General features: G+C 53.6%; 1 protein-coding gene across 1 annotated transcript in view; it reads left to right on the top strand.

Moving 5' to 3' along the window:
- Positions 1-11697: 11697 nt before the first annotated feature.
- Positions 11698-24785, top strand: part of SPDEF (SAM pointed domain containing ETS transcription factor) — a 28923-nt gene continuing 15835 nt past the window's right edge. The window contains exon 1 of the mRNA XM_006115640.4: positions 11698-13404. The gene's annotated coding sequence lies outside the window, so the exon portion shown is untranslated. The remainder of the gene's footprint in view (positions 13405-24785) is intronic.

Raw genomic sequence — 24785 nt, 5'->3', positions numbered from 1 at the left:
GCTTTGGGAGTGAACGAGGTGTTAATTCAGGGAAGGCTGGCTTTAGAATGCGACAGCCAGTTAATGTCTTTGTTCAAGCCCAGTGTCAGATTTGCAGATGAAGGTCAAGTCTGCGCATACTTGGGGGAGTGAACCTGCTCTGAAGCGCCACCTTGAATACCACAACCCCCCTCCTTGCTGCAGGAGTTAGCTGAGCAGTTGGTAATCTGCCTCCAGGGGTTTAGTGCTTCTGCGCTGCCTGCTTGTTGGCTGTGGCAGTTACTGAGGCCTGGCAGAAGGCAAGGGAGCGCATGATCTGGCTAGGGCATTAGCCAGTCTGTAATGGAGTTGGCTTAGGAGGAAATGTTGGGGACAGAATAGCCCAGAGCTGCCTCCTGCAGACTTCCTTGAACATTCTTCTGGAGCATGGTTGGAGTCAGGACTCTGGGCTAGTGGGACCGTAGGTCTGGTTGGCCTGGCAGTTCCTCGGCTCCTGTTTTACCCCAAGGAGTTCCTCGGGTGATTTCAAGAACCTCCATTCTAAGGATGCCAGAGATCACTAGGGGTCCTGACCTTCTAACTATGCATTAGCCTGCAATAACGTAACAGAGCCAGCGATAATCCCCATCAGTATGCTGGGAGGAAATGGACTAGCATAAGCAAACATAGACGCCAGAGCAATTAAGATTACACCCTGCGAAGGGGGAGCAAGCAGCTTCCAGGACCAGTGCCAGCAGCTAACTCATGTAATTGCCTCATTTCTAAAGTGGCGGGGGAGGGGGTCTCCTTCCAGAAGTGGGCAGCTGCTCTTCCAAGGCGTGGTCCACTTAGCCATCCTGGACTTGCAGGGCACAGAGACATGGCCGTGGGTCACACAGCGTAGGGAAGTACTTGCTGTGGCCATAGTGAATGGAAAGAAGATTCTCTAGGAAGGAGGCTGCTGGACACGGACAGCTCCTGTGGTTCTCCCAGCCTGACCCATGCTGTCTGTGCTCCTTGGCATTGGTGCAATCCAGGGGGGACTTTGTGCAGGGGAAAACCAGAGCTGAATTTCTACTCTACAGCCCTTTTCAGCCTTTTGGTGGAGGCTGTGAATGGTTGGGACCCATTTGTGCCTGTTGCGGTGGTGAGTTATATGATGGGGAGCTGTCTGAATGTACATTCGCCCAGACTCCTTTTCCTCCGGGCCACCCTACTTCACACCCAGGACTGCCCAAGAGATCGAATAAAGCGACCTAGCAGCATGTGAGTGCCAGGAAATTCCTTTGGGTTCTGGCGCCACATCCTGCCGTTGATGTCTGTGGTTTCTGTGATGGCACCAATGCTCCTAAGTGTTTTATTGTATCGGGATGTTCCGTGGCTGCTCATCTATCAACCTAGCAATGGAAGCAGAGATAAGCCCAGAGAGATTCCTCCAGCCCGATTCCTATCGCTTTTCTAACTGTCAAGTTCCCTAGCCGCGGGCTAAGAATTAAGGTGTGACGAGCGCCCCCCAGTCAAAGGTGCTGCCGTCCCAAAAGGGACCAGGAAAAGTTTTAAAAAATTAGCTCTGCTGTTGCAAGCTACTCGTTGAATGTCACTGTTTTGCATGTGTAACCAGAGCTGTTTTGAATAGCAGTTGTGACCGCACTGGGGTTGCGAAAGGCAGGGCTTTTTCATTCAGCCAGATTTGCAGCCTGGGGAGCTGGTTCACTCGCGGCTCTGGATCCGCTACACCTGATCGTGGGAGGGAAGGAAATCGAAGCGTGCTGGATGGGCCAAAGTGTAGGCAAAGCAGCATTTATGTATAGCTATATGGGCTGAGTCACGCCTTCGGGGACTACCTCCATTTCCCCACCTGTAAAATGGGAAGAACACCCTCCTTCAGAAAAAGCATTGAGACCCTTGGATGACTGGTGTAATGCATCAGCAGTGTCGTATGCCCTGCTCTGATCCAAGGCTCCTTCTGCTGTAATGCTCCTTCCAGCCCGCTCTTCTTGCACCATCTGCCCCTGCCCAGGCGACTTCGTGCCCGCAGACTTCATGGAGTGCCTCTGGTGAAGTGGATGCACTGCTGTCTTGGCTTCATGGCAGGATTCAGCCAGCAGCTCCTCACTCTTGCTGCTGCCATACAAAGGGCTTGCTCCTACAATGCTCTTGGTTCCTGCTGAAGCCCCTGAGCTGTTTTATGGCTCCCCACTCCTTTCCCCCATCTCTGTAGGATCTGAGCACCTCACCCTTTTAAAAGGTGTTTATCCTCAGGCAGTTCCACGCATTGCAGGGCTGGGGCTGCGTGTCTTGCAGAGAAGGGAATTAAACCCAGCGCTGTCAAGTCCCAGCTGAGTGCTCATCCTTGAGACCGTCCAGCGACCACGCAACTGGCTTGGCATCTGGCAAGACTTGGGCCTCTCCTGGCATCATGGGTGTGAATTCCTTCCTAGGGGCGGGAGTGGGGAGTAACCTTGCCTGGCTGTGGGTGAGATTGTCCAAGCACTGGCTTAGCTCAATGCTCGTTGACGCCAATGGGAGCAGAGTTGGGCCAAGGGGAGTTAGAACATGGCTGACAGGCTGGGGATTATAGAGCAGCACCCAAGTCTGATGCCGTGCTTAGCCCGAGCAATTCTGGGTCAGGCTCCGCCCACAACAATTGCTGTCAGCTGGTAGTGAGTTTGTGATTTATCCCGTGTGTTTCCATAGCACTGTCGGAGTTGTGGCCTGGCACCCAGTTGTGCTCGGTGCCATACAAACACAGAACCACAATTCGGTCCTTGCTTGTGAGAACCCAGATGTGGTGGCTGAATTAAGCCAAGCCCGTCACAGGAAGATGGCTGTACCAGCAGCTGCTCTGCATTGCTCCCTCTGTGTCCCCAATGGCTTCAGGAAAGGGATCCAGTCACATGTAGTCCATTTCCAGACAGAATTAACGGCAGTTTCAGACCGTGCCCTGAATCCTTTTGCCTGTTTAGGGGCTTTTCTATATTTTTTTCTTGCCCCCGCGTTGCTGCCCCAAGCAAACAAGGGGAACAGAAGAGGGCAACTCTCCCCAAAGCGTTGCCAAGTTCACAAAGCAAACAGCCTGCAAAGCAGGGCAATTGCGTTTTCGCTAATCACTTTCCCTTATCAAAGTCTCCGGTGTTAGCGATAACAGGAGCAGGGAAAACATTTTCAGACCAATGTGTGATCCTTATGTTGTTTGAGTCCCCTGAAAGGCCAGGCCCAGGGGTTTGGGACATGGCGAGCAATAGTTCCATGCTGGCTGCTTCCAGTTCGATCCCATTTGCTCAGGAGCCTCAAATTGACTGCTCTCTTGGCATATCCAGGTTCTTCTATGGTTGGCTGGGGTGGGATTGGCTGCTCTGGTGTTGGTCCTGGTGCAAAGATGGTTAGGAAGCCCAGTAAGGCAGGGAATCCCATGAATGATGACTGTCCAAGAGTGGCCACTTGAGCCTGCACAACCTTCAAAAGCAACTGTCCCCTCCCAAAAAATCTTTCTAGTAGTCCCCTCCCTCCTGCCGGAAAGGTTGGCTACTGCTTGGGAAAGGGCAGTGCTTGGGTGGCTACCCAGGAGAGATTCGAATGGCACCCAGCTGGTTAGCAGAGTACCCATAGACAGCAGCATGTGTTTCTAATTGTGGTGCACATCCACTTGGTGCACCCAACAAAATGTATTCCGCACATGGATGGAAATGGAGATAGAGCACACTGCTGCTGGGGCAGGTCAGCATGTCGCTTGCGTGAAATTTCTGCGGTTCGTAGGCCCTTCCATGTGCGTCATACCTGCCGTTTCTAGAGATCATACATAATGTGTGAGGCTTCCATTCTGTGACCCTAAAGTATAGCAAGTGGAGAGCAGGCCTGCAACTAGTGTGTCTGTGTGACTGATGCGACCTTAGTGTGTTGCCTGGGTGGGCCACGTGAAGCGAACGTGACCTTAAGGTGCCGTGTGTGTGAGACCAGCGTGCAGCACATGAGCAGCCTTGTGCTCAAGGTGGGTTGTGTCGTTTCCGTGGTAAAAGCCAAACAGTGAAAATGCACCTGGGGGACGATGTTAAGAAAATAGCTCTTGGGAGCTGCAACTTACGCTGTCATGATCTGTGTGCTTGGAACATCTAACAAAATCTAGAGAAGTACATGGCCAATGCAAAGGAGCAAAAGACAGCACTAGGGACAGCCTGGGGAAGAAAGACTAGAGCCCCATTCTGGAGCTCTGCTGGGAGCAAGGGGAACCAATGCTGGACTTCGAGGTCTGACTGTCCGAGCTGGGAGAGTGAGCATGTCAGATGTTCGTCCAGCCACGCTGCTGGCAGAGCTGTCCAATCGCCCAGCTCAGCAGTAGCTGAAAGAGTTGGCCTGGTACTGAAGAAGTCCTGCCTCCCCTGGGCCTGGTTTGCACAGTGCACTGCAATTTCCTTTCCCTGTCACGAGCCCTGACTTGTGTCAGTTTTGTGAAAATCTTTCGAGCTGGCTCCAGAAAACTAGCCCCTCTCCGAGGAGAGAGCAGTTCAGGGGCTGGAATCCTCCACCCAGTCCTGGCTGCTGCTTTTCTGAGGTCGGACGGGTTCCAGTTTGCACAGCGCCTATTGGAGAGGAGCCCAAACCAACGCTCTGGGGTCCAGTTGGGGAGCTGGGTCCTCTCGCTAGGGTCTGCACAGTATCGTCCTGCCTCAGAGTGAATCCGCAGCAGGTTGGCTGGCTTCCAAAGGAGTTGCTGCCCTGATACTCCCTAAATGCTTTCATGACCGTTCCCCTTCAGGCACAGAGGGGAGGTAAACAGCCCCCTGGGATTCATTAAACTGCAACGGAACGGAATCATTTTAACAGGGCCTGCCCTGCAGATGAACGTAGAGAGTGGTGCTGTGTACTTTCACACGGAGGTGTCTGCAGAAGGGCTGGCTCCCTCAGGGGACACGGGGCACTTCAGAAGGAGGCTGGATGCAGCCTCTGCTGATCTAAACAGTCTGTCAGGCCCACTTTGTCCCACCCGGTCTCCTCAGCGGGAGGTCGGGAGCGCAGGAGTCCTTTCCTGTCTGTGTTAGGATGGCTGCTACGTGGGGGAGTGAACTGGTGATCTCCGGAGCTCTGGGCTCCAGAGTCAGGGCAGTCCAGCTGTGGTTGCAGCAGATTTGTCGCCTGAGGTGGGAGACGCAGGACACAGTGGCCAGTGGGTTAGATCCGCATTCTGGCTTTGTCAGCCCTGAGATCTGAGCCAGTGGCATCCCAGCATTACTCATTCCTCTTGTGCTGAGGGCCTCTGTTGGCTGAGAAGATTAGAAACCCTGTCTCCACAGTGAGGCGGCCATGTTTACTCATGTGCTCTGTACATATAGACAGGGCCGCGTTATGATTTTCGTGGGCCCTCGGCACTTCTGCCTTCGTGGGCCCCTTCCTCCATTAAAAAAAAAATTAAAAATTATTTTTGATATCACTTTAAATACTTCAACATTTTTTTTCTTCTGTTTGAGGCAAAATGTAATAGATTTTCATGGGCCCTAAAAGTTTCATTTTTTTTCTGATGTGTGAAAAAAATTAAAACATTTTCTTCGACCCTAAAAGTTTATTTATTTTTCTTCTGATTTTAAAAGAAATTAAAACATTTGCGTGGGCCCCTAAAAGTATCATGGGCCCTAGGCACTGTGCCTGCTGTGCCTAATGGATAAGTCAGTCCTGCATATAGAGAGGCCACCAGGTCTCTGGCGAGGGCTGAGTTCTAGTGGATCCCTGCAAAGGCTAAATGCTAAATTCCAGACAGGCTACACTGTCATGGAGGAAGATGGTCCTGAATTTCCATCCCCTCTGATTTGGGATTCGTGAAGCCAACGTGACATTGGGTGAGGAAATAGCAGGGCTTCGTATCGGTGGATATTTGTGTCTTTCTTGCTATCTCTGAATCAAAGCTCTGAGTGTAAATATCCCAGTTCCTGAGAACATTCTGAATAATGGCTTAGGCAAATCAGGAGAATTGATTTTGCACTGTCCTATAATCACATGTGCTCTCGTAGCAAAGAAGGTAAACAGGTTGCCCTGCCATGCAAACAGCTCTCTGATCCTCCCCACTTGATGGTGTTGGCTTTACAACAATAACTATCAATAATCAAGAACCAGAGAAGCGGAGAGTTGCAGCCGCAATGTAGCGAGATGGCTGGTGTATTTGTGTGTTTATTTTATGCCATATCTTAAGTTTCCACATTTGAGACACACCTGTGTTTCTATTCATAAACTATGATAAAGTTATCACCGCCCAGAGAAGGCGCAGTGCGAATAGCCGTGAGTTCTGCAGCGGGCCGAAAGCAGGACTGAAGTAGTTGTGAATTGAACTGGGTCACATTTTTTGTATGGAACCTTTTTTTTCCAAAAAAGGCAGACTTGGGTTGACTGAAGCAATTTGCGAAAACAGCAGAGAGTCCGGGGGCACCTTGAAGACGGACCGGTTTGTTTGGGCATAAGCTTTCCTGGGCAAAACACCACTTTGTCAGAGGGGGTTTTGCCCAGGAAAGCTTATGCCCAAATAAATCTGAGTCGTTAAGGTGCCACAGGACTCTTCATTGCTTTTCGGGAAACAAACTAACATGACTCCCCCTCTGATAATTGAAACAATCGACAAATTTGTGACTATTTTGACAAATTGGATCTGTTGAAACAAACACAGGGAGAGAATCATGTGGTCAGCATCAAAACAGACTAATAAGATGCTCTGGAAACCTCACTAGCTTTCTCCGTCTTGACTCCCCAAAATTGCTAGTACTGCTCCTTGCTTTAGCCTAGGGACCAGGGTGCTCCCCTGGGAGGGGGGAGACCCAGGTTTGAGTGCCAGCCCTGGAGCAGGGACTTGTAACCTCAGTTCCCCACTCCCCCCTATCAGAGTGCCGTGACATCCACACTATTGTGTGATGGGGCTCTCCGTCTCCCTGCTATCCTGTTAGGAAGCAAGGGTATGTCAGGAGAGCCTCCAGGAAGTAGTGCATAATCCTCCTCTCGCTTGCAGTTGGAACTCCGAGCTGGCATCAGAATCAAAGTTCCTTGTGGTCAGTGATGGTCTTTCCACTGATGATAGAGGGCCCATAATTCCTTCGTAGCCCAAAAGGCTAGAAACTCTTTGAGCAGCCAAGAGAAACTTGGTTCTGACATTGAGCTGCTCGGATCCCACTGGCGCCCTTAGGGTCAGACCCTTTGCAAGCCCTGCCGATGAAATTGGTGTGTGCGTACCTGGGATTTATCCCTGACAGACACAGTTTCTCTAGTGATCGTGGGTGGCGCTTGCCATTCAACAGTGGTTGCTTCTTGGTTCAAAGCCCCAGTGCGGCCTACAGTGAAGATGTAAATCAGTGCTGGGTTTGTCCCAGCACAGTTAATTTCAGGGCATCCTAACCCCTGGATGATTGGAGTTCCTGGAAGGGTCAGGAAGGAGAAAAAAGGCCAGGTGGGGAGAACATTCATGTACCAATACACATATCTCAGGGACAGGATGGTCAATGGACTTCAGATCTTTTCAGCCTGGTTTGCACCCAGGCCGTGTGGGTAGGGAATGAACATTTCCACTAACGAGTGATCCATGCCCAAACCCCAGAACCGAACAACCCTGGCACTTTCATGGAGAAGCCCAGATTTTGCAGCTTGGGCCTACATCCCTGGACATTAGGCCGGCAACACCTCTTAGCCTGTCTCTGTTTGTTGACATCTAAAGGTTGCGTGGTGCCCCATCTGAAGTGAGCTGATGACTCTCCACTCCTTAGCAGGCAGGTTTCTGTATTGCAATAGAGGACGATGGTCAAGGTGCTTGCCTAGACTTGAGAAATCTAGGTTCGGTTTCTTGCTCTCCTGTGTAATCCTGGGCATGTTGCTGTCTCTCTCTGCTTCAGTGTCCCATCTGTAAAATAGGTCTCTTTCCTGCATCTACCAGCATGGTCAATACACCACGGCTGTGTCTAGACTGGCCAGTTTTTCCGGAAAATCAGCCACTTTTCCGGAAAAACCTGCTAGCTGTCTACACTGGCCGCTTGAATTTCCGCAAAAGCACTGACTTCCTACTGTAAGAAATCAGTGCTTTTTGTGGAAATACTGTACTGCTCCCGTTCGGGCAAAAGTCTCTTTTGCGCAAAACTTTTGTGCAAAAGGGCCAGTGTAGACAGCTGAGATTTGTTTTCCACAAAAAAGCCCCGATCGCGAAAATGGCGTTCGGGGCTTTTTTGCGGAAAAGCGTCCGTGCCAATCTAGACGCTCTGTTCTGAAAATGCTTTTAACGGACAACTTTTCCGTTAAAAGCATTTGCGGAAAATCATGCCAGTCTAGACGTAGCCCAGGTGTTGTGAGATGTCCTGAAATTGTAGGAACTGGGGTCTGCTCTAGATCAGATGCTGCCACTGGATCAGCTGTAGGCCAGAGTGAACCCTTAGAAAGAGGTGGAACAGGCACAGAGCTCACCCATGCTGGTGGAAACAAAATCTACTTAACAAACACCTGCTGCTGATCACAAGGGTACCCATGTGAGCTGGCTGGGGTGAGCAGAGAGCACACAGGATGCTACTGCCCAAGGGGGAGCTGCTGGCAGTAGAGGTTGCAACTCTCCGAAGGAGCTTGACTGCAGTGCGGCAGGCATCCAGCTGCCCGTGCTGCCTGCCACGTGTTCCGGGCCTGACTCTAATTACAAGGCCCTCATCGAAATGAACAAAGAAAGCTCGTCTGCAGCAGCCAGGACTGTAATCTAGGGGAAATGTTCTCCTCCGATAAGATAACATTGATGCATTTCTAAAGGGAGCTGAGCCCCCTGAATCGGTGATAGCATGGGAATGCGCAGAGGGCCTGGGTGCCAATGGGCCGCCGCTTGCTCGTGGCACTTTAATGCACGGCCCTCCTTTCTTTTTTCCTACCAAAACAGCTTTTTGATTGTGCGCTTATCTGGGCTGTGGGTTTGAAAACCCATTTCCGTTGGCACAGGCCTGCTGGAGAAAACGAGGACCTTTCGCCTCCGGGACCTGTGGGTCAGCCGCAAGCTGAGCTGTTGCTGGGGGAGCGAGTCTGGGGCATGCGTCCCAGGCTGTGAAGTGGCGCTGTAAGGTGCTCCGAAAAGCAGCGGGGAGCTTGCACAATTCCTGCGGCGATAACAAAGAAACGATTGTTCGGTGCTGGCTCTTTCAATGGAGATCGCGGATTTGCTCTACCTGGGCTACAGAAAATCGGTGCATCGCTCTAAGCTACAGGAGGCTGGGTTTGGCTTGTGGTTTGGGCTGTCAGTTCTTAAAGGCACAGCGGGCCTGATTCTCCACTGGCTCCTGTCTTGCAGCCCTTTCTCCCCCTGCAAAATGCGTTCATAAGGTGACCATTCTGAGTAAAGGAAAAGGCAGGGAGGGGGGAATAAAATAGAGCTCAGAAGGGAAGGTAGGAGACTAACAGAAGGGGGCAGGATAGGATTGCTGCCGGGAAGGAAAAGATGAATTAAACAGACAAGAGCTCCTTAGAACATGAATCTTAGTGGGCGCACCTGCTAATTGATGCTCTAGGAAGCCATGACTCCGTATGGAAGGGCAGCCAAGCCTTAGCCTAAGCTATGCAGCCGTGACTGCTCAGACTAGTTTAACCCTGGGCAGCCAAACTCTTCTGAGAGCTTGACAGGGAAGGGGCCTTTCGGAGAAGCACTAGCGGTTGGTGATGGTCCTGGTTACAGTCTTCAGAACATTTGCTTGTAAACATGGTGGCGTTTGGGGGGAGTATGGTGGTGTGACGGACGAGGCCAGGTCTGGGCACTGCTGAGAGCATTCACTCAGGGCGAATTGCTCAAAACCAGGGCACCTTACAGCCCCTGACTGGAGACCTTTCCCAAATAGGCCACAAACCAGTCACACCGAGCGTTTCAGCTGCCAATCCGGCCAGCAGGAAGCCTCACGAGCAAATCCCTAGACACCCCAGATTTCCCTGTGCCACAATCAGCCCTGGGCCTTACACACAGGTGAGGGGTATAGAACCCAATCCCACCTACCCTGAACAGGTCTTCCTGGTCCCAAAGAACCAGCCATAGATCCCCGGTCAGTTTACACTGTGGATCTTACCCACACAAACCCGATGCGCCAATCCTTTAGAATCTAAAATCTAGGGCAATGTCTACACTTGCTGCTGCTTGCGCAAGCACGGCCATTCTTGCGCAAGCATCTGCAGAGCGTCCACACTGCCCGCCTGCTCATGCGCAAGGAAATTTACAGTACGGCGTGGTCAGAGGGGGCTCCTAGCGCAAGAGCTACGCTCTTTTTTAACAGGTGTAAGCCCTCTTGTGTAGGGGCTCTTGCTCAAGAGGGCAGTGTGGACGCTCGGCAGGGATTTCTTGCGCGAGAAAGCCCTATGGCTAAAATGGCCATCAGAGCTTTCTTGTGCAAGAGAGTGTCCACACTGCCATGGGGGCTCTTGCGCAAAAGCACAGCTCGCACATGGCAGTGTGGACATTTTCTTGCGCAAGACTTCTTGCACAAGATGTTCTTGCGCAAGAAGCCGCGAGCGTAGACATAGCCTAGAGGTTTAATAATAAAAGAAAGAAAAAGTATGAGAGTAAGGTTAAGGAGAATACATTACATGCACCAGTCACCAAGTTCTTGATGCAGGCTCTCAGCAGAGATGTTATAAACTGCTAGCTTAAAAGTCTCTGGTGTACATCCTATGTCAGGATGGGTCGACAATCCTTCCTGGCTCTGTCTCTCGCAAGGCTGCATCTAGGATCAGTAGCAGAATTGAAAACAAGATGGAGTTTGCCTCATGGCATTTTATATCCATTCCTGGTACCTTCCAAGCTGGAGCGGGTCACACAGTCAAGTGACCTATCCCTGTGTCCCATGCCAGCAGATTTGTGTGATGGGAACTGTGCTCAGCATGTGTAGACATGCGTACAGATGTTGTGGCTTGCTTTTATTTTCCTGGATGGCGGTCTGTATTTATACATACACACGTGTGTGTGTGTGTGTGTGTGTATAAGTATTTGCACTTGTTTGTATGTGAACCTCTGTGTCTGCACACGTGCATGTTCTTATACAGGTAAGAATTTGTGTGTCATTGTTCTCACATATGCACCGATCTGCTTATAAATTTGTTCTATGGGCTTCTCTGTATGTGTCCTTATTCATAGAATACTAGGACTGGAAGGGACCTCGAGAGGTCATTGAGTCCAGTCTCCTGCCCCCATAGCAGGACCAAATACTGTCTAGACCATCCCTGATAGACATTTATCTAACCTACTCTTAAAAATCTCCAGAGATGGGGATTCCACAACCTCCCTGGGCAATTTATTCCAGCGTTTGACTACCCTGACAGTTAGGAACTTTTTCCTAATGTCCAACCTAAGCCTCCCTTGCTGCACTTTAAGTTCATTGCTTCTTGTCCTCTCCTCAGCGGCCAAGATGAACAAGTTTTCTCCCTCCTCCTTATGACACCCTTTTAGATATCTCTTCATGTGCATATGAACATGCTGTGTAGAATCCTTGCACGTGCATGGATGCGTTGGGTATGGTTATTCATGGGCTGGCTTGTGCATATGTATGGATTTGTCTGTATATGCCCCTTGACATGTACCCTGTGCTTTCGCATGTGTCGACCTGTTTACACATGCAGTTGTCTGGGTGTAGCAGCTGTAAATGTCTGTGCGGCTCTTGTATGTGTGCAAGCCTCGCCTCTGTGTACAAGCCTGCTGGGTGTCCGTGCATGTGCAAATACTACGTGTTAGCCTGGAGTGTGCCGTGCACGCCTTTTATTTGATGTCCCAGCCCATGAGGGGAGTCCATCTTGGGAATGGGTCCAGGGGAGGTGTGCGTGGGAGGGCAAGGATGTAAACAAACAGCCTATCAGTGTGCATGCTGCAGTGCTTATCATTCACAGAGCCTCCACACGGGCTCACCATTTACTAGGGATGGGGCTGGCATCAGCCTGATGGAGCCATGCGTGGAAAGCAGGGGGAGCTAAAAGCCTGGCTGTGCGGGAGAAGACCTCTGCTCTCATGACCCTGAGAAGAAGTTGGAAGGATGTGGGATGCAGCCGGTAAGTGCACTAGGTGGGCCGATGCCATTCCGGAGATCTGTCGTCTGGCTTAGCCCTGCCTCTGGGGTCCGGGCTGAACTGCAATACAGCTACTTACATCCTGCCAAAGTAACTTTTCCTTGTGGCTTCAGCTGGACACAGTGGGCCTGAGCTACCTCTTGCCAGTTGGCTTGATTCCTCTGGCTCTCCCGAAGTTCCTTTTGACTTGCCCCAGCATAGGAGGCTCAGGCCCAGTATTCCTCTTCACCCCCGGCCTCTCCTGTCAATCAGCCGCCACAGGCTGTCCCAGGTGGAGCAGCATTTCAGTGGGTAAAGCACTAAGGAGGGAAGGGACGTATCATTGCTGAGTCCCACTTACCTCTCGGCGCTGGGCCCTGTCATGTCACACCTGGGAGCAGGGCTCTGTAGCGTTGGGCACGCTTGCATTGGGTGCGGAGCAGCTGGGGCAGCCTTAAGTCTGAATTTCCTGCCATTCGACTTCGGCCCTGGGGCGCCTGTTGGGCGTGTGTAGGTTTCTCGCAGCTTACTCATGAGAGGGGCAGGGGAGTGGCCCTGTGGGAAGCGGATCCAGCAGGGCAGGAAAAGATGGTTTTGCACCAAGAGCGCAAAGGAGAAAGAGCAGAGTGTTGGAGTTGGAGGCTCCAATGGAGCCAGGAGAAGGGGCTTCATATCTCACCCAGCTGTTCATGCCCCCGGTGCAGAAGTGACCCCACAGCACCCTCACAACAGAGAGGGCCTCCCTCCCAAGCTGCCCACTTAATCTGGGAGTACCTAGCAAGGAACCATCTTAGCTCCCTGCCAGGACCCAGGCTCCCCTCTTGGAAGTGCTGGCTGCATGGTACCGGCAGCACTTCTGAAAGGGTTAAAGATTAGATGGGCCCAGCTCTGAGTCCCGATACCCAGCTCTGAGTAACCTAAAGGGTTAACCCTGGGCTGGGCTATTCAAACACCTCCTGAGGTAAGCACCCAGCTTGTTTGTTCAGGTAAATAAGGAAGGAATTAGATATAATGGGTAAAGGAGGCATTTGCTCAACACTTTGCATTCTAGCGCGCAGCGGCTGGGCATGCCTGCTACGTGCCTAGAGACAGATGCCTTTAGCTGAGTGTGTTTCTCCACAACCCACCACTTCGTTCCCACCGAGCCTCCTCGCGGCTCCCATCCCCCAGAAGTCACTTCTGGTGGCGCGTCTCTGAGGGCTGGTGCTTCTCCGCACAGCCGGCCTCCTGCAAACAGTGTCCTGCTGAGTTCCATAGGGGTAGAGCTCTTGTCCCCCCCGTCCAGCATTCTCCACAGACCAAGTCCCTGCACCCCCATTCCACCTCTCTGCCTCCCTCCCCATGCCTGACTGAGACGCTGAAGGGGAGAGGGAGAATTTTTCTAACCTTCTTCCTGGATCGATGCTGCAGCTGAGATCCTGCACGTCTCTGCACACCTGACGGGTAAGTCTCACTAGTGTTATATCTGACTTGCCCTCCATGGTGGTAGGGAGTACATCCTGGACTCTACGATCTCCTGGATCTTTTCCATCTCTGCTCTTTTCCAGCCCTGGCTCTCTAGTCTCCTGTCTTGTGTCATCTGAGGTCAGCTGGCTGATGCTGTGATGTGGTCACCTGGCTTTTCTTCCAGATCCTTCATTGTCTTGAACTCTCTCGGGGTTAACCTGAGAGATTTCCCCTGGGGGCAGCTTCTCCCATAGCTGCCTAATTTGGGGTTTCTTGCACTTTCCTCCGAAGCAGCTGGGACTGGCCACTCCTCAGGAAAAGTTACGGATCCAGTAGGTGACTCCTACAATCTTAGGGGGAAAAACATCCCAATGGCACAAATGGGGATGTAGTACCCCTCTCCTTCTGAAAAGCAATGAGTCGGAAACTCATTCTCATTAGTGCCCTTAGTAGCCCCCTCCAGAGCTTTGAGCAAAGGATGGGGGGGAGGGTTTCTGTACCTCGCTGTATTGCTGGATGACCACTGACTTTTAAAAAATCCGTGCCTCAGTTTACCCAGCTATGAAATGTAGACAATAAACGCTTGCTTCTGAGAGCATGCAAGGAGTTAATTGATTAAATTAGTGCCTTTGGAGAACTTGGTAGATGGTGGTATAGAAGGGTAAATTTATTGTTAGATACCATGCAAAATAAATAATGACAATTGTTAGGTTTCAGTGACTGGATTAGCTAAGATGGGCATGCAAGGGGCTGGGGGCATATTTGTAAAAGGACAGCGGGTGCTGTTAACCCTTTTAGACATAGTGGCCATGTTTCAGGGTGCCCTTCACATTTTTCAGTGCCGAAGGCAAATTGGCTCTGTCTGATTTTTATAGTTCTGCTCGGTTAGCGAAACACAAATGACACCTTTGATGCCAAATCCCTTACAATACCAGTATTCTCCTGGGCAGGCGTCTCCGCAGGGCAAGCAGCTTGCAGGGGGGAGGCAGGCACTGATATAAAGAGGGGCTCTGCTGATTCTAATGGGGAACACCAAGCTCTGCTTCTCCCCTGGGACACATGCACAGGTCGGTGCTTAATTAAAACCAGCAGCTCGCCACCTCTCTGCTGTTCACCTCCCAGCGGGCATGGAGAGATGGCAGCTGGAGAGGGCAACTTGACCCAGGCAGCAGAGATCTATGTGAACATCAAAGGCGGCTCCGAACAGGGGCTCCATCGCCCAAGAGTCTCGGCATTGGGTGAAGGTAAACCAGTGAGGAGCTGTGTATTGGTGGTTGTGGAGGGGTGGGTCTGCGCTCTCCTTTTAATACCCTAGTATTAATTTGCAGAGAAGTCAGCTAGGAAGAGAATGGCCCAAGAGGAAGGCTGGTCCAGGGGGAAGTGAAGGGACAGAAAAGAGAGGAAAAGTCTTTTCTCGAAGTCCTAAAATCAATAGCACCCAGACAGATTTCCCCGTCGTCATTAACAGGCCCGTGCCTGGCAGTCCGTGGAGTTTGCAGCAGGAATCAATACAGCCTATTGACACCCAAGCTTTTGGGGTGCATGGGGCTACAGCTGTGACCATTTTTTAAGAGCAGGAGAGAATGGGAGGACACTAGACTGGATTCTCTATCCTGAAAGTCCCGTCCTCTCTGCCCACCCTGCAGTGGTGGACACCTAGACAAGACAAACAGATCACCAGCCGTTCTCCACTCCTGAAATTGGTCCAACCTGCTTGTCTGTCGTCTGGGCTCTTCCCATGGCTAGGAGATCAACTGAGTGACAGGGACAGGCCTGGGTCACATACAAGCCTGTGAGGCCGAAGTGTTTGCGGGACCCCTGAACCTCACTGTGCATGGCTGGTGTTCCACTGACCCCTGTCAGTTGTGTGCTCTCTGGGAGGTGACCCCATCAGGCCTGAGGGCACGAGATGCAATTTGATCATGTGTGCAGCCAGACCTCCGTGCCTGACACCCTTGTCCTCAGGTGAGCATGCTCTGAACCCCCCCGGATCCAGAACCAGGGACAGCTCTTAAACCAAATGCTTCTAGTCCCTGCTCTGAACGTCACAGGCCAAACTTTGCCCAACGTCCTGCTTCGAAGAGCCCCAAAGAGAGGGAGCTTGTCCAGGCGTGTGAGAGACCGGAGGATTTTACAGACATGCTGAGCCCTCTGACACCTGGGCCCTTTCAAGGGTTTTCAAGATGGAGACACCTGGACTCACTAATCACTTGTGAAAACCTCAGCTGGGTGCTGCCTTCTGGGCGGCTGGTTTACTGTGGCCCCTTCTCCCGTCTCTCTATTTGGTTATGGGAACACCTAGAATTCACTTTCATCATTGATCTCATGGCCCCCAATAAAACCATCCCATTTCCTTCTTGCCTCCAGATGTCTGGCTGGCAGAGCAAACAGGCTGGTAATCATTTCATACCCGACGGCTGGACTTTGACAGCCTTCATTTCCAGGTGCGCCCCGTTCGCAATCTTGACGCTGTCCTCAGACCAATGCCAGGGCCCCTGAGGCAACCTGCTGTATTTCTAAAGCCCCTGTCTCCTTGGGATGTCAGGCCAGTGGTATCCTAGTAACCCGCATGGTTCCTCGGGGTTGTCCTAGGCCAGGCTCTGGAGGACACATGCCCAGCGCAAGGGGACTGGAAAGAGACGGAGAGACGGCCTTGCAGTCAGTCAGTGAGGGGCAGGAGGATAAAGCAGGGATATTATACTCCTTTGGGAACAGTGATCCGGACTTACTGAGCTTTCCTGGCAGTGGAAGGTACAATGTAAAGGGGTCTCGATAACATTCTCTCCTCCGGGGCGCTTTGCCTACTTGGCACCTTTGTTTGGAAGAGAGGGTTTATGAGGGTGAGAGATGGGGGGTGTTCTCATCCCAGGTGGCGGGCAGGAGCTGTGTACCTGGGGGAAGCTATAGAGCAGGGACAAGCCTCCAGTTCCAAACAAACCCAGCCTTGGAGGAGATATTGCAGCCAAGCCGAGCAGCTGAATCAAACCTGTGGAGCCAAGCAGTGCGTTTCACAGACGTAGCCGGGGGGTGATGGGTGAGGTACCCGCGGACCCTGCGCCTTGTGGACCAGTGTGGAAGCTGTCCTCACCCGGCCTGAGGCTGGGAGAGCCACGGCTGCGGTTGATGCTGAAGTTCTGAAGAGCAAAGGCTGCTGTAGAGAGGGCAGCTGAGCCAGCCACGTGGGTGGCTGGAGAACTCCAGCTGAGGGGTTTGGGAGGCCTGGGGAGCAAGGAGGGATAGCTTTCCAGGGGAGCTTTGGGAAGTGAGCACGGGGAGAACTTGCACAAGGGGGGTGGAGACTTGGGGCACCTGTATGCAAATCCTTCCAGGCCAAGCTCTGCAGGCAAGTTTCGCACAAGCTTCTGCCTCTCTTGGTCCTTAGCTGCCCTGACTTGCTGGGCCCAGAGGCCTTGCATCACTCTTCCCAGGTTAGACGCGCTTCTCTGACCAGCTGGGGCCAGCCAGGGATGGAAAGGGTGGGAGACTCAGGCAGAGCCAAGCAGCTCAGCCCGTGGGCTTGCTACAGCTGTGACGCCACCCTCAGGGGCTGCTTTTACCAAGGCAAATCCACCCCGTGGTAGGGGATTGCTGGGATCTTTGCAGACCACAGAATGGGGCAATGTGGCAATGGCCTATGTAATGGGTGGTGCCTGGTGGTGGGGGGCGGAGCTGGGCCAAATGGGAGTGGCATTGCAGCCCTGTGCGCTGGGTCACGACACCAGCTGCCTCCCGGTCACGTTCTAAATCAGTTCTGGGGGCCTGTGATCCCGCAGTGCAGCCAGGGGAGTGGCCTGGACTCAGCTCGGGCAGCCCTGCAGTGGGGGAAAGGCCTCCTGGCCGGGTTCAGTAAAGGGCCTGCAATTTTTTATTTAAATAAGGGACGTCCCTTATAAGTCAGGCCTGTTGCAACCCTATGCTCCCTCTGCCCTCCTGTCAGATGCTCCACTCCATGGGCATGGCCTACGTCCCCCCCACTTCAGGAGGGAGAAGAGTAGCTCTCATGGCCCCTTACAGCCCCACGGGGCGCACCCATTCTTGGGGCGCTGGGGCTACAACCCAGCTCCCTCCGCACAGCCCTGAGCCGCAGCGGGTCCCGTCTGAGTGGGGGGTTAGCGACGGGCTCGCTATCAGCCCAGCCACTAGAGAGTGATGTTCTGCACCCTCGGGCCAGGTGGATGCAGCTGTTACTTGCTGTGCCTCCAAGGCCCCCCCCCAACACCTCGTGCCCAGCAAGCTGGCTGAGACTGGGCAGGTTGTAGGCACTGCAAGCTGCATTGGTTGGCCCCAGGGCTAAGGGAGAAGAAAGCCTTGCCAGAGAGTGCACCAGAGAGGGTGCCAAGAGCTGCTGGCCTCCCCAGGTGCAGGGAGGTGGGCGGTCTCATGTGCCAGGACCACTCCCTCTTAGTGCTTCCTGGAGGCGGCAGAGAGCTGGCTATGGAATCCCGGCCCTGCCTTTCTCCTACCTGGGGGGAACAGGTTGTGGGGGGGATCGGCTGGATAATGGGGCTTGGGATCCCCCTGCTGGCAGGGCTACTTCCTTGCTCCCTACTGCAACGGGGTCATACATTGCACTGTGAGCCTCTGCGTACAGGGGAAACACATGGCCAGGGTCATGTGGCCCTTTCCAGGCACTTGGCAACAGGAGAGAAAGCCCCGGCTGCCCCATCACCCGCAATCTTACTATGCAAAGCAGTTTGGCTCTTGTACTCTGGAGCCTGGTGCCTTGAGGCAGCCTCTGTATTTATACAGTTACCTGCCTCCTGCTCCTCGTTGCTCCAACTCCCTTTAACCTCTGAGAGTGCGATCCAGAGCTGAGCCACCCGAGCAGGGAAGGGAGGAGGGAGCTCCATGCAATCAGAGCTGGTAACGTTGTCCAGCTTCCTTTGGGCACGGTGTGAAAAGGAGCTAGTGATTTTTTTTTTCATGTACCGTTGAGGGGTGTTTTAAGGGGAGGCAGTGTTGTCTTCTGCTTAAACCATCCGACTGAGAATCAAGGCGCCTGGCTTCTTGACAGAGGCATTTGCTTTGTGTGTGACTGTGGACGAGTCATGGAAATGTGCTGTGCCTCAGTTTCCCCTTTTTGCAAAATGGGCCTCACCACTTTTGCCAAGTGCTTTGAGCAGGCCTGCCAACCCGGGAGGGGCATCGGGGGCAGTTTCCCTGGGGCCCAGCGATTCAAAGGGGCCTGGGATTCTGGCCATGGCCTGAGCGCTGGGCCCCTTTGAATTGCTGCTGGAGTGCTGCTCCGCACGGCTCTGAGGGCTGGAGAGGGACACGTTGTGGTCCCGGACGCACTGCGGGCAGCTGCTCTGCCCCTTCTGCCCAAGGTCTCGCCCCTTCTGTGGTCATGGAGCCGAGCCCTCTTCCCCCCCACACACACCTTGCCTTGGGGCCCGCAGTGGCTGTTGGCCCCACTGGCTTTGAGCTGCATACATGAAAGGTGCCACCAATTGTTAAATATTGTTTTTAGCCTTCGTGATGTGTTTGAATTCCTTTCCAAAGGCTCATCCTAGTTTAAAAAGAAACAAAAAGCTTCTGTAATAGCAGCCTGTTAGCCCTCTCCTCTCCTGGGGAGACTTCAGAGTGGTAGCAAAGAGCACCCATTACGTTTAGATGTTTTAATCCAAAACTGCTCTGAACTCGTTGCATCTGCTCAATTGGGCTGGACCCATACACAGAATATGCAGCTGCGTAGGGCACCTGAACATTTGGGACACCCCGAGTCTTAACGTCCATCTGCCTGCCTATTCCCATCCCTGTTCTGTGGCTCTGCTTCCTTCAGAGAGGACTTAGTTAACTTCCAAGTGACAACCCTGGCCGGCGCGATTAGCAGGACACTGAACCTGGCAAAGGGCCAGCCACGCAGTCATGAAGCCATTTAACAGGCATTTGTAAACCCTGGGGCTGTGTCTACACTGGCATGAATTTCCGGAACTGCTTAAAACGGAATAGTATTCTGTTTTCAGTTTTTCCGGAAAAGGAGCATCTACATTGGCAGGCTGCTTTTCCGGAAAAGCCCTTTTTCTGGAAAAGCGTCTGTGGCCAATGTAGACGCGCTTTTCCGGAAAAGACTACTGGGCTGTCTACACTGGCCCTTTTCCGGAACAGTGTTCCGGAATAAGGACTTATGCCCGAGCGGGAGCAGAATAGTTTTTCCGGAATAGCGGCTGATTTTGTACAGTAGAGCATCGTTGCTTTTCCGGAAATTCAAGGGCCAGTGTAGACAGCTCGCAGCTTATTCCGGAAAAGCGGCTGATTTTCCGGAATAAGTGGCCCAGTGTAGACACAGCCCAGGGCTGTACCGTCAGTTTCTCAATTCACTGTGCTAGTCGACAGGACCTTGGTTTAAAATGTGCTTTAAAACCATTTCATTCGTGTGTGGCTGAAAGTTAGAAAATCACATCTCTAAAAAAAATCGTTCCCCCACCTCCCATCTCAGCTGCATATGAGCACCAGTTTACTAGTACTGTGTAGGACCCTGTATAAATCCTAAGGCTGGTCCTAGCTGGAAACAGGAAGCAAGGGCCCTTTTTGTGGGATTTCTGGAGATTTCCCCTCTTGGGAGGCTGAAAATGGGGGGGGGGGGGGACAGTCTTCCCATGATTTTTCAGGGGTTCAGCTTATGTTCCTGATTGAAGCCCAAAGCACAGAGCCAGCATAGGGATGGGAGAACTGAGGGAGGGGGGAGAGAAATGTAGTTTGGTCAAAGGTCAATCTTATTTTATCCCCTTTGGTTTGCCCGACGCTGGAACACATATTCCTCCTCCAAAAGCATTTATGGCTGCTGGAAAGAGCCCACAGGGTTAGAGTTATACCTCTTTGGCTCCCGTAGTCCTCCATGGACTGCTAAAAGGTGTCAGGTTCTTCTCCACAGGGCCCTCTCTCAAAGGCCTCTCCTCTTGTCTCGTCTGAGACATCCAGACCTTCTTGCTCCTGGTAGTCCAGAGACACAGAGCTAGGCCCTGGCTTTGGGCCGCTCCCAGATTTCTGGGCTGTTGTTGGCTGGGCGCCAACTTCAGTGAAGGCGAGACAGAGCCTCGGGAAACGGAAATAAGTTTTGGGAACCCCCCAAGATTGTCGAGCTGTCCTACAATCCCCCCCAGCCTCCAGGTCCCCTGCTTCTACTGCTTCTGCCTGTTCGCAAGCCGTTGCCAATCGTCGGGAGAGCTTTCTGAGCTTGCCCTAACCCAACCTGTTTCGCTGCGGATTTGATTTTAATTAATGAGCTCATTGTTTAAGGGAGGTTTGTTCTTTGCTTTCCATGGACTTGATCCCAACTCCACTGAAGTCAATAGCAAAGATCTCGCTGACTTATCAAGGAGGATCATCATAATACAAATAATGCCAGGCCGAGCTCTCAAAGCAAGAGACGTCTGTGCCATTCTCCCCACTTCGCAAATGGCGAAACGGAAGCCCAAGTGGCTGAGTGGTGAGCAGTAACCGGTTCTCCTGAGTCCCAGACTCGTGCTCCGTCCACTTGGTCACACCACCTCCACGAGAGACAAAAACCTGGGCTTTCCGTGTACTGACGTTCTGCATGGAGTTGAACGTAAGAACGGCCAGACTGGGTCAGCCCAAAAGACCATCCAGTCCAGTGTCCTGCCTTCCAACAGCTGCCAGCAGGGCCCGGCTGCGGGTTGCCACGGTGCAGGTGGAGCTCCAGGGTGTGGAGCTGGGGAAGGAACCGTCCCCCACCCTCCAGCCTGCTGCGGGGGCTGGATCAGCTTTGTTAGGGCCACGGCAGCCAGCTCAGCCCGGCCACGCTCACCTGGGCCACGGCAGCCAGCTCAGCCCAGCCACGCTCACCTGGGCCACGGGAGCCAGCCCAGCCCGGCCACGCTCACCTGGGCCACGGGAGCCAGCCCAGCCCGGCCACGCTCACCTGGGCCACGGCAGCCAGCCCAGCCCGGCCACGCTCACCTGGGCCACGGCAGCCAGCCCAGCCCGGCCACGCTCACCTGGGCCACGGCAGCCAGCCCAGCCCGGCCACGCTCACCTGGGCCACGGGAGCCAGCCCAGCCCGGCCACGCTCACCTGGGCCACGGGAGCCAGCCCAGCCCGGCCACGCTCACCTGGGCCACGGGAGCCAGCCCAGCCCGGCCACGCTCACCTGGGCCATGGCAGCCAGCCCAGCCCGGCCACGCTCACCTGGGCCACGGGAGCCAGCCCAGCCCGGCCACGCTCACCTGGGCCACGGCAGCCAGCCCAGCCCGGCCACGCTCACCTGGGCCACGGCAGCCAGCTCAGCCCAGCCACGCTCACCTGGGCCACGGGAGCCAGCCCAGCCCGGCCACGCTCACCTGGGCCACGGGAGCCAGCCCAGCCCGGCCACGCTCACCTGGGCCACGGGAGCCAGCCCGGCCACGCTCACCTGGGCCACGGGAGCCAGCCCAGCCCGGCCACGCTCACCTGGGCCACGGGAGCCAGCCCAGCCCGGCCACGCTCACCTGGGCCACGGGAGCCAGCCCAGCCCGGCCACGCTCACCTAGGCAAGGCAGCGAGCGGCAGGAGCAGCAGGCAGAGCACCCCATGATGCAGAAGTGGACAGGAGGAAGTGTGTGGAGGGCAAGCTCCGGCAGGGCTTTATCTCCGGGCCTGGGCTCCCATTGGGCAGCACGGGAGCGGCCGGGGCCAATCACCGCTGCTCGAGATCCAAGCATCCCTTGGCGGGAATCAGGCAGTTTTGGTGCCCGAGGAGTTTCGACTGAGGCTGAATTAGCCACCTGCCTCACTGCGCACCCAACAGCTCTCACCTGCGGCGCGGGGCCCAAGGCAAGCACCTGGCTCACCTTGCCCTAGGGCTGGGCCTGCCCGGAGGGTAGGGAGGTGGGGCAGAGCAGGCTGCTGGGCCGCTCTGGCTCCCGCTGCTCGCCTGGTGAGCGGAGGGGAGTTAGGGCTGTATCAGGCCCCCGTAATCTCCCAGATCGCATTGCTTGGGAGCTGAGCAGGGGCGGGGCTTGGGGAAGGAGTGGGGCAGGGCCAGGCAGGGCCTGTGGGAGGGTGGGGTATGCCTTGCACATGGGGCACGGTGTGTTTGTGAGTGGGAGTTGTTGCCCCCTCAGCCCAGCCCTGCCTCTTGCCCAGGGCAATCCTGACCTATACGTAGAATGCACAGCTTCATAGGGCACCCAAATATTTGGGGTGACAGTGGGTCTTAATGTCCACCCACCCACCTCTTTCTATCCCCGTTCTGTGGCTTCGCATCCTCCGGAGAGGATCTAGTTCACTTACAAGCGACAAGGCTGGCCGGCGCGATCCGCAGGACACTGAAGCTGGGAACAAGCCCGTCCAGTGGCCATGAAGCCATTTAACAGGCCTTTGCCAGCCCCAGGTCTGTACGGAGAGGTTTCAGAGGCAGCCCTGAGTTGCAACGCAGGGAAGTTTATGCCATAATCAAATTGCTAGTCTGTAAGGCACCACCGGGCTCCTCGTTCCAGGTCTGTCCTGTCAGCTTCTGAACTTACTATCCGCTCACAAGCCCTTTGCTTACAATTGGCTTTAAAACTATTTCGGTCGTGTGTTGCTGACGATTATAAAACTACATCTCTACAAAAGTCATCCCTCCCCCTCTCCCGCGGGCTTCTGTCCGTAAGGGGGCACCAGTTTAAGATTGCAGCACAGAGCCCCATAAATCCCATTAGCTGGGGCCCTTCTTCAAAGCAACTGTGTTTGTGTGGCTCTGCTTAGCATCCCCGTGGGCGCAGGACATGCCAGCAGGGGCGGCCAGGTGTGGGGGATGCCTGGCTCTGCACTCCTGGAAGGAGCAGCCAGCCCTCGATGCTGCCCAGATCAGGGACAATTTAAAGGGCTGATGCTGCGTGGCAGCTGGGGGCTCTGGGCCCCTTTAAATTGTTGCTCCCCCTGCCCCTTCCCCCGTTGACAGGCCTGCATGCCAGCAGTTGTATCGTCTCCTCTAGGGGGGGTTGCTTAGTAGGGAGCTACACCTGGGTTCTCTCGGCAGGCCCAACGGCCTTCACAAAGCTCTGAGCCGCGGGAGCGAGCCTCGTGTTTGTATCCTCCAAGCTGGATGAGTTTTACCTGCTTCGGCTCTTTTTCTTGGCAAGCGTTTTGCACGGTGCTAGGCCCTGGCATCGGCTCCTGTGTAGGACCATCCCGCTCCTCCATGGGTGAATCTCACCACTGCCGCGCTCTCTAGCCAACGATCCCTTCATGCTTTTACCCGGTGAGCTCTTTTTGAGGGGTGAAAGGCCCTACCCCATCCCCAAGTCCTTATTCAGGCAGAGCTTCCAGAGGAGTAAAGGAGAAGCAGGAACCTCTCTCTGTTTTGCTGCAACTTTTCTCTGCTGGCAGAGACCTGCAGCTCCCTCAGGTGGGATAGAGGGTGGGTTAGACAGGGGTGGGCAGGCCCGATGGGAAGAGAGATGCTTTTTGTTGCAAGAAGGCTCTACTGATTTTTGCCCTCCCTCCCCCCTCCAGTGGCTTGACAAAAATGGAGGAACATGTTTCCAGCTGCATGCAGTGCTTACCTGGGATCTTTTTTTCGACTCATAGGAATATTTTGCATTAGAGTTAATGGGAGTGTCATAGGAGAATGAATGTACAGCTGGAAACTCGCCTGATAGCAAAGCTGATGTCCTCACAATTATCCACAGCTTGCAGGAGTTTCTTTTAACAGCATTTAAAATCTATTTCACACTGGGAGGTGTGATTCTGTTTGTCTGACTGTGGGGAAAGAAGGCCCCTCCTTTCCCCTCAGACCAGCTCTTGGTGTGTATTTACCAGCAGCGTCGATCACTTTCGTGACAAACCTACTTTATTATTCTCCTGCCTCGCTGACAGAGCGAAGACTGTGCAAACTGGAGTCCGCTCCTCATGCATCTTCGCCAGCCCGGGTTGCAAAGTTCCAACGTCAGAGTTAATTGAGGCCCCAATGAAGGCAAGGGGCTTTGCAGACCCTTCATACCCGCGTGCAATGTCTGCCAATGCTGGTGTACACGAGCTGGAGATCTGGCTTAGCACCTTCCTTCTTGTAGACGGAGGCCAATTGGTGTGGAGATGCTGAGACCATTTTTACAAGGACTTTTTTCTTACAGTGACACCCCTTGCTCTTGTAGAGTCTGCAAACAGCTGAGGTGGGACATAACTCTGCAGATAATCGAGAAACCCACGAGGAGGCAGGGGAACCATTTGGGGGTGTCAGCAGGGTCCTTAAGTGCAACCAGGGCTATGCCTACCCTTCCAATAGCGTGTGACAGGTTCTCACGTGCTTCCCGAGAGAAAGAAAACCCAAAACTGTCAGGGCAGCAGCTCACACTTCGAAACCTTCAGGCCTGGGGGGATTCTTATAGCTTGGTGACAGGTGCTTGTTTTTAAAGACTGTAAGAGTTAATTCCTTCATTGTTTCCTTTCCTGCTTGG

Source organism: Pelodiscus sinensis, chromosome 27, assembly GCF_049634645.1.
Source record: "Pelodiscus sinensis isolate JC-2024 chromosome 27, ASM4963464v1, whole genome shotgun sequence".
Classification (NCBI taxonomy): domain Eukaryota; kingdom Metazoa; phylum Chordata; order Testudines; family Trionychidae; genus Pelodiscus; species Pelodiscus sinensis.
The sequence above is the reverse complement of the archived record's forward strand: the minus strand, read 5'-3'. Positions and strand labels throughout refer to the sequence as shown.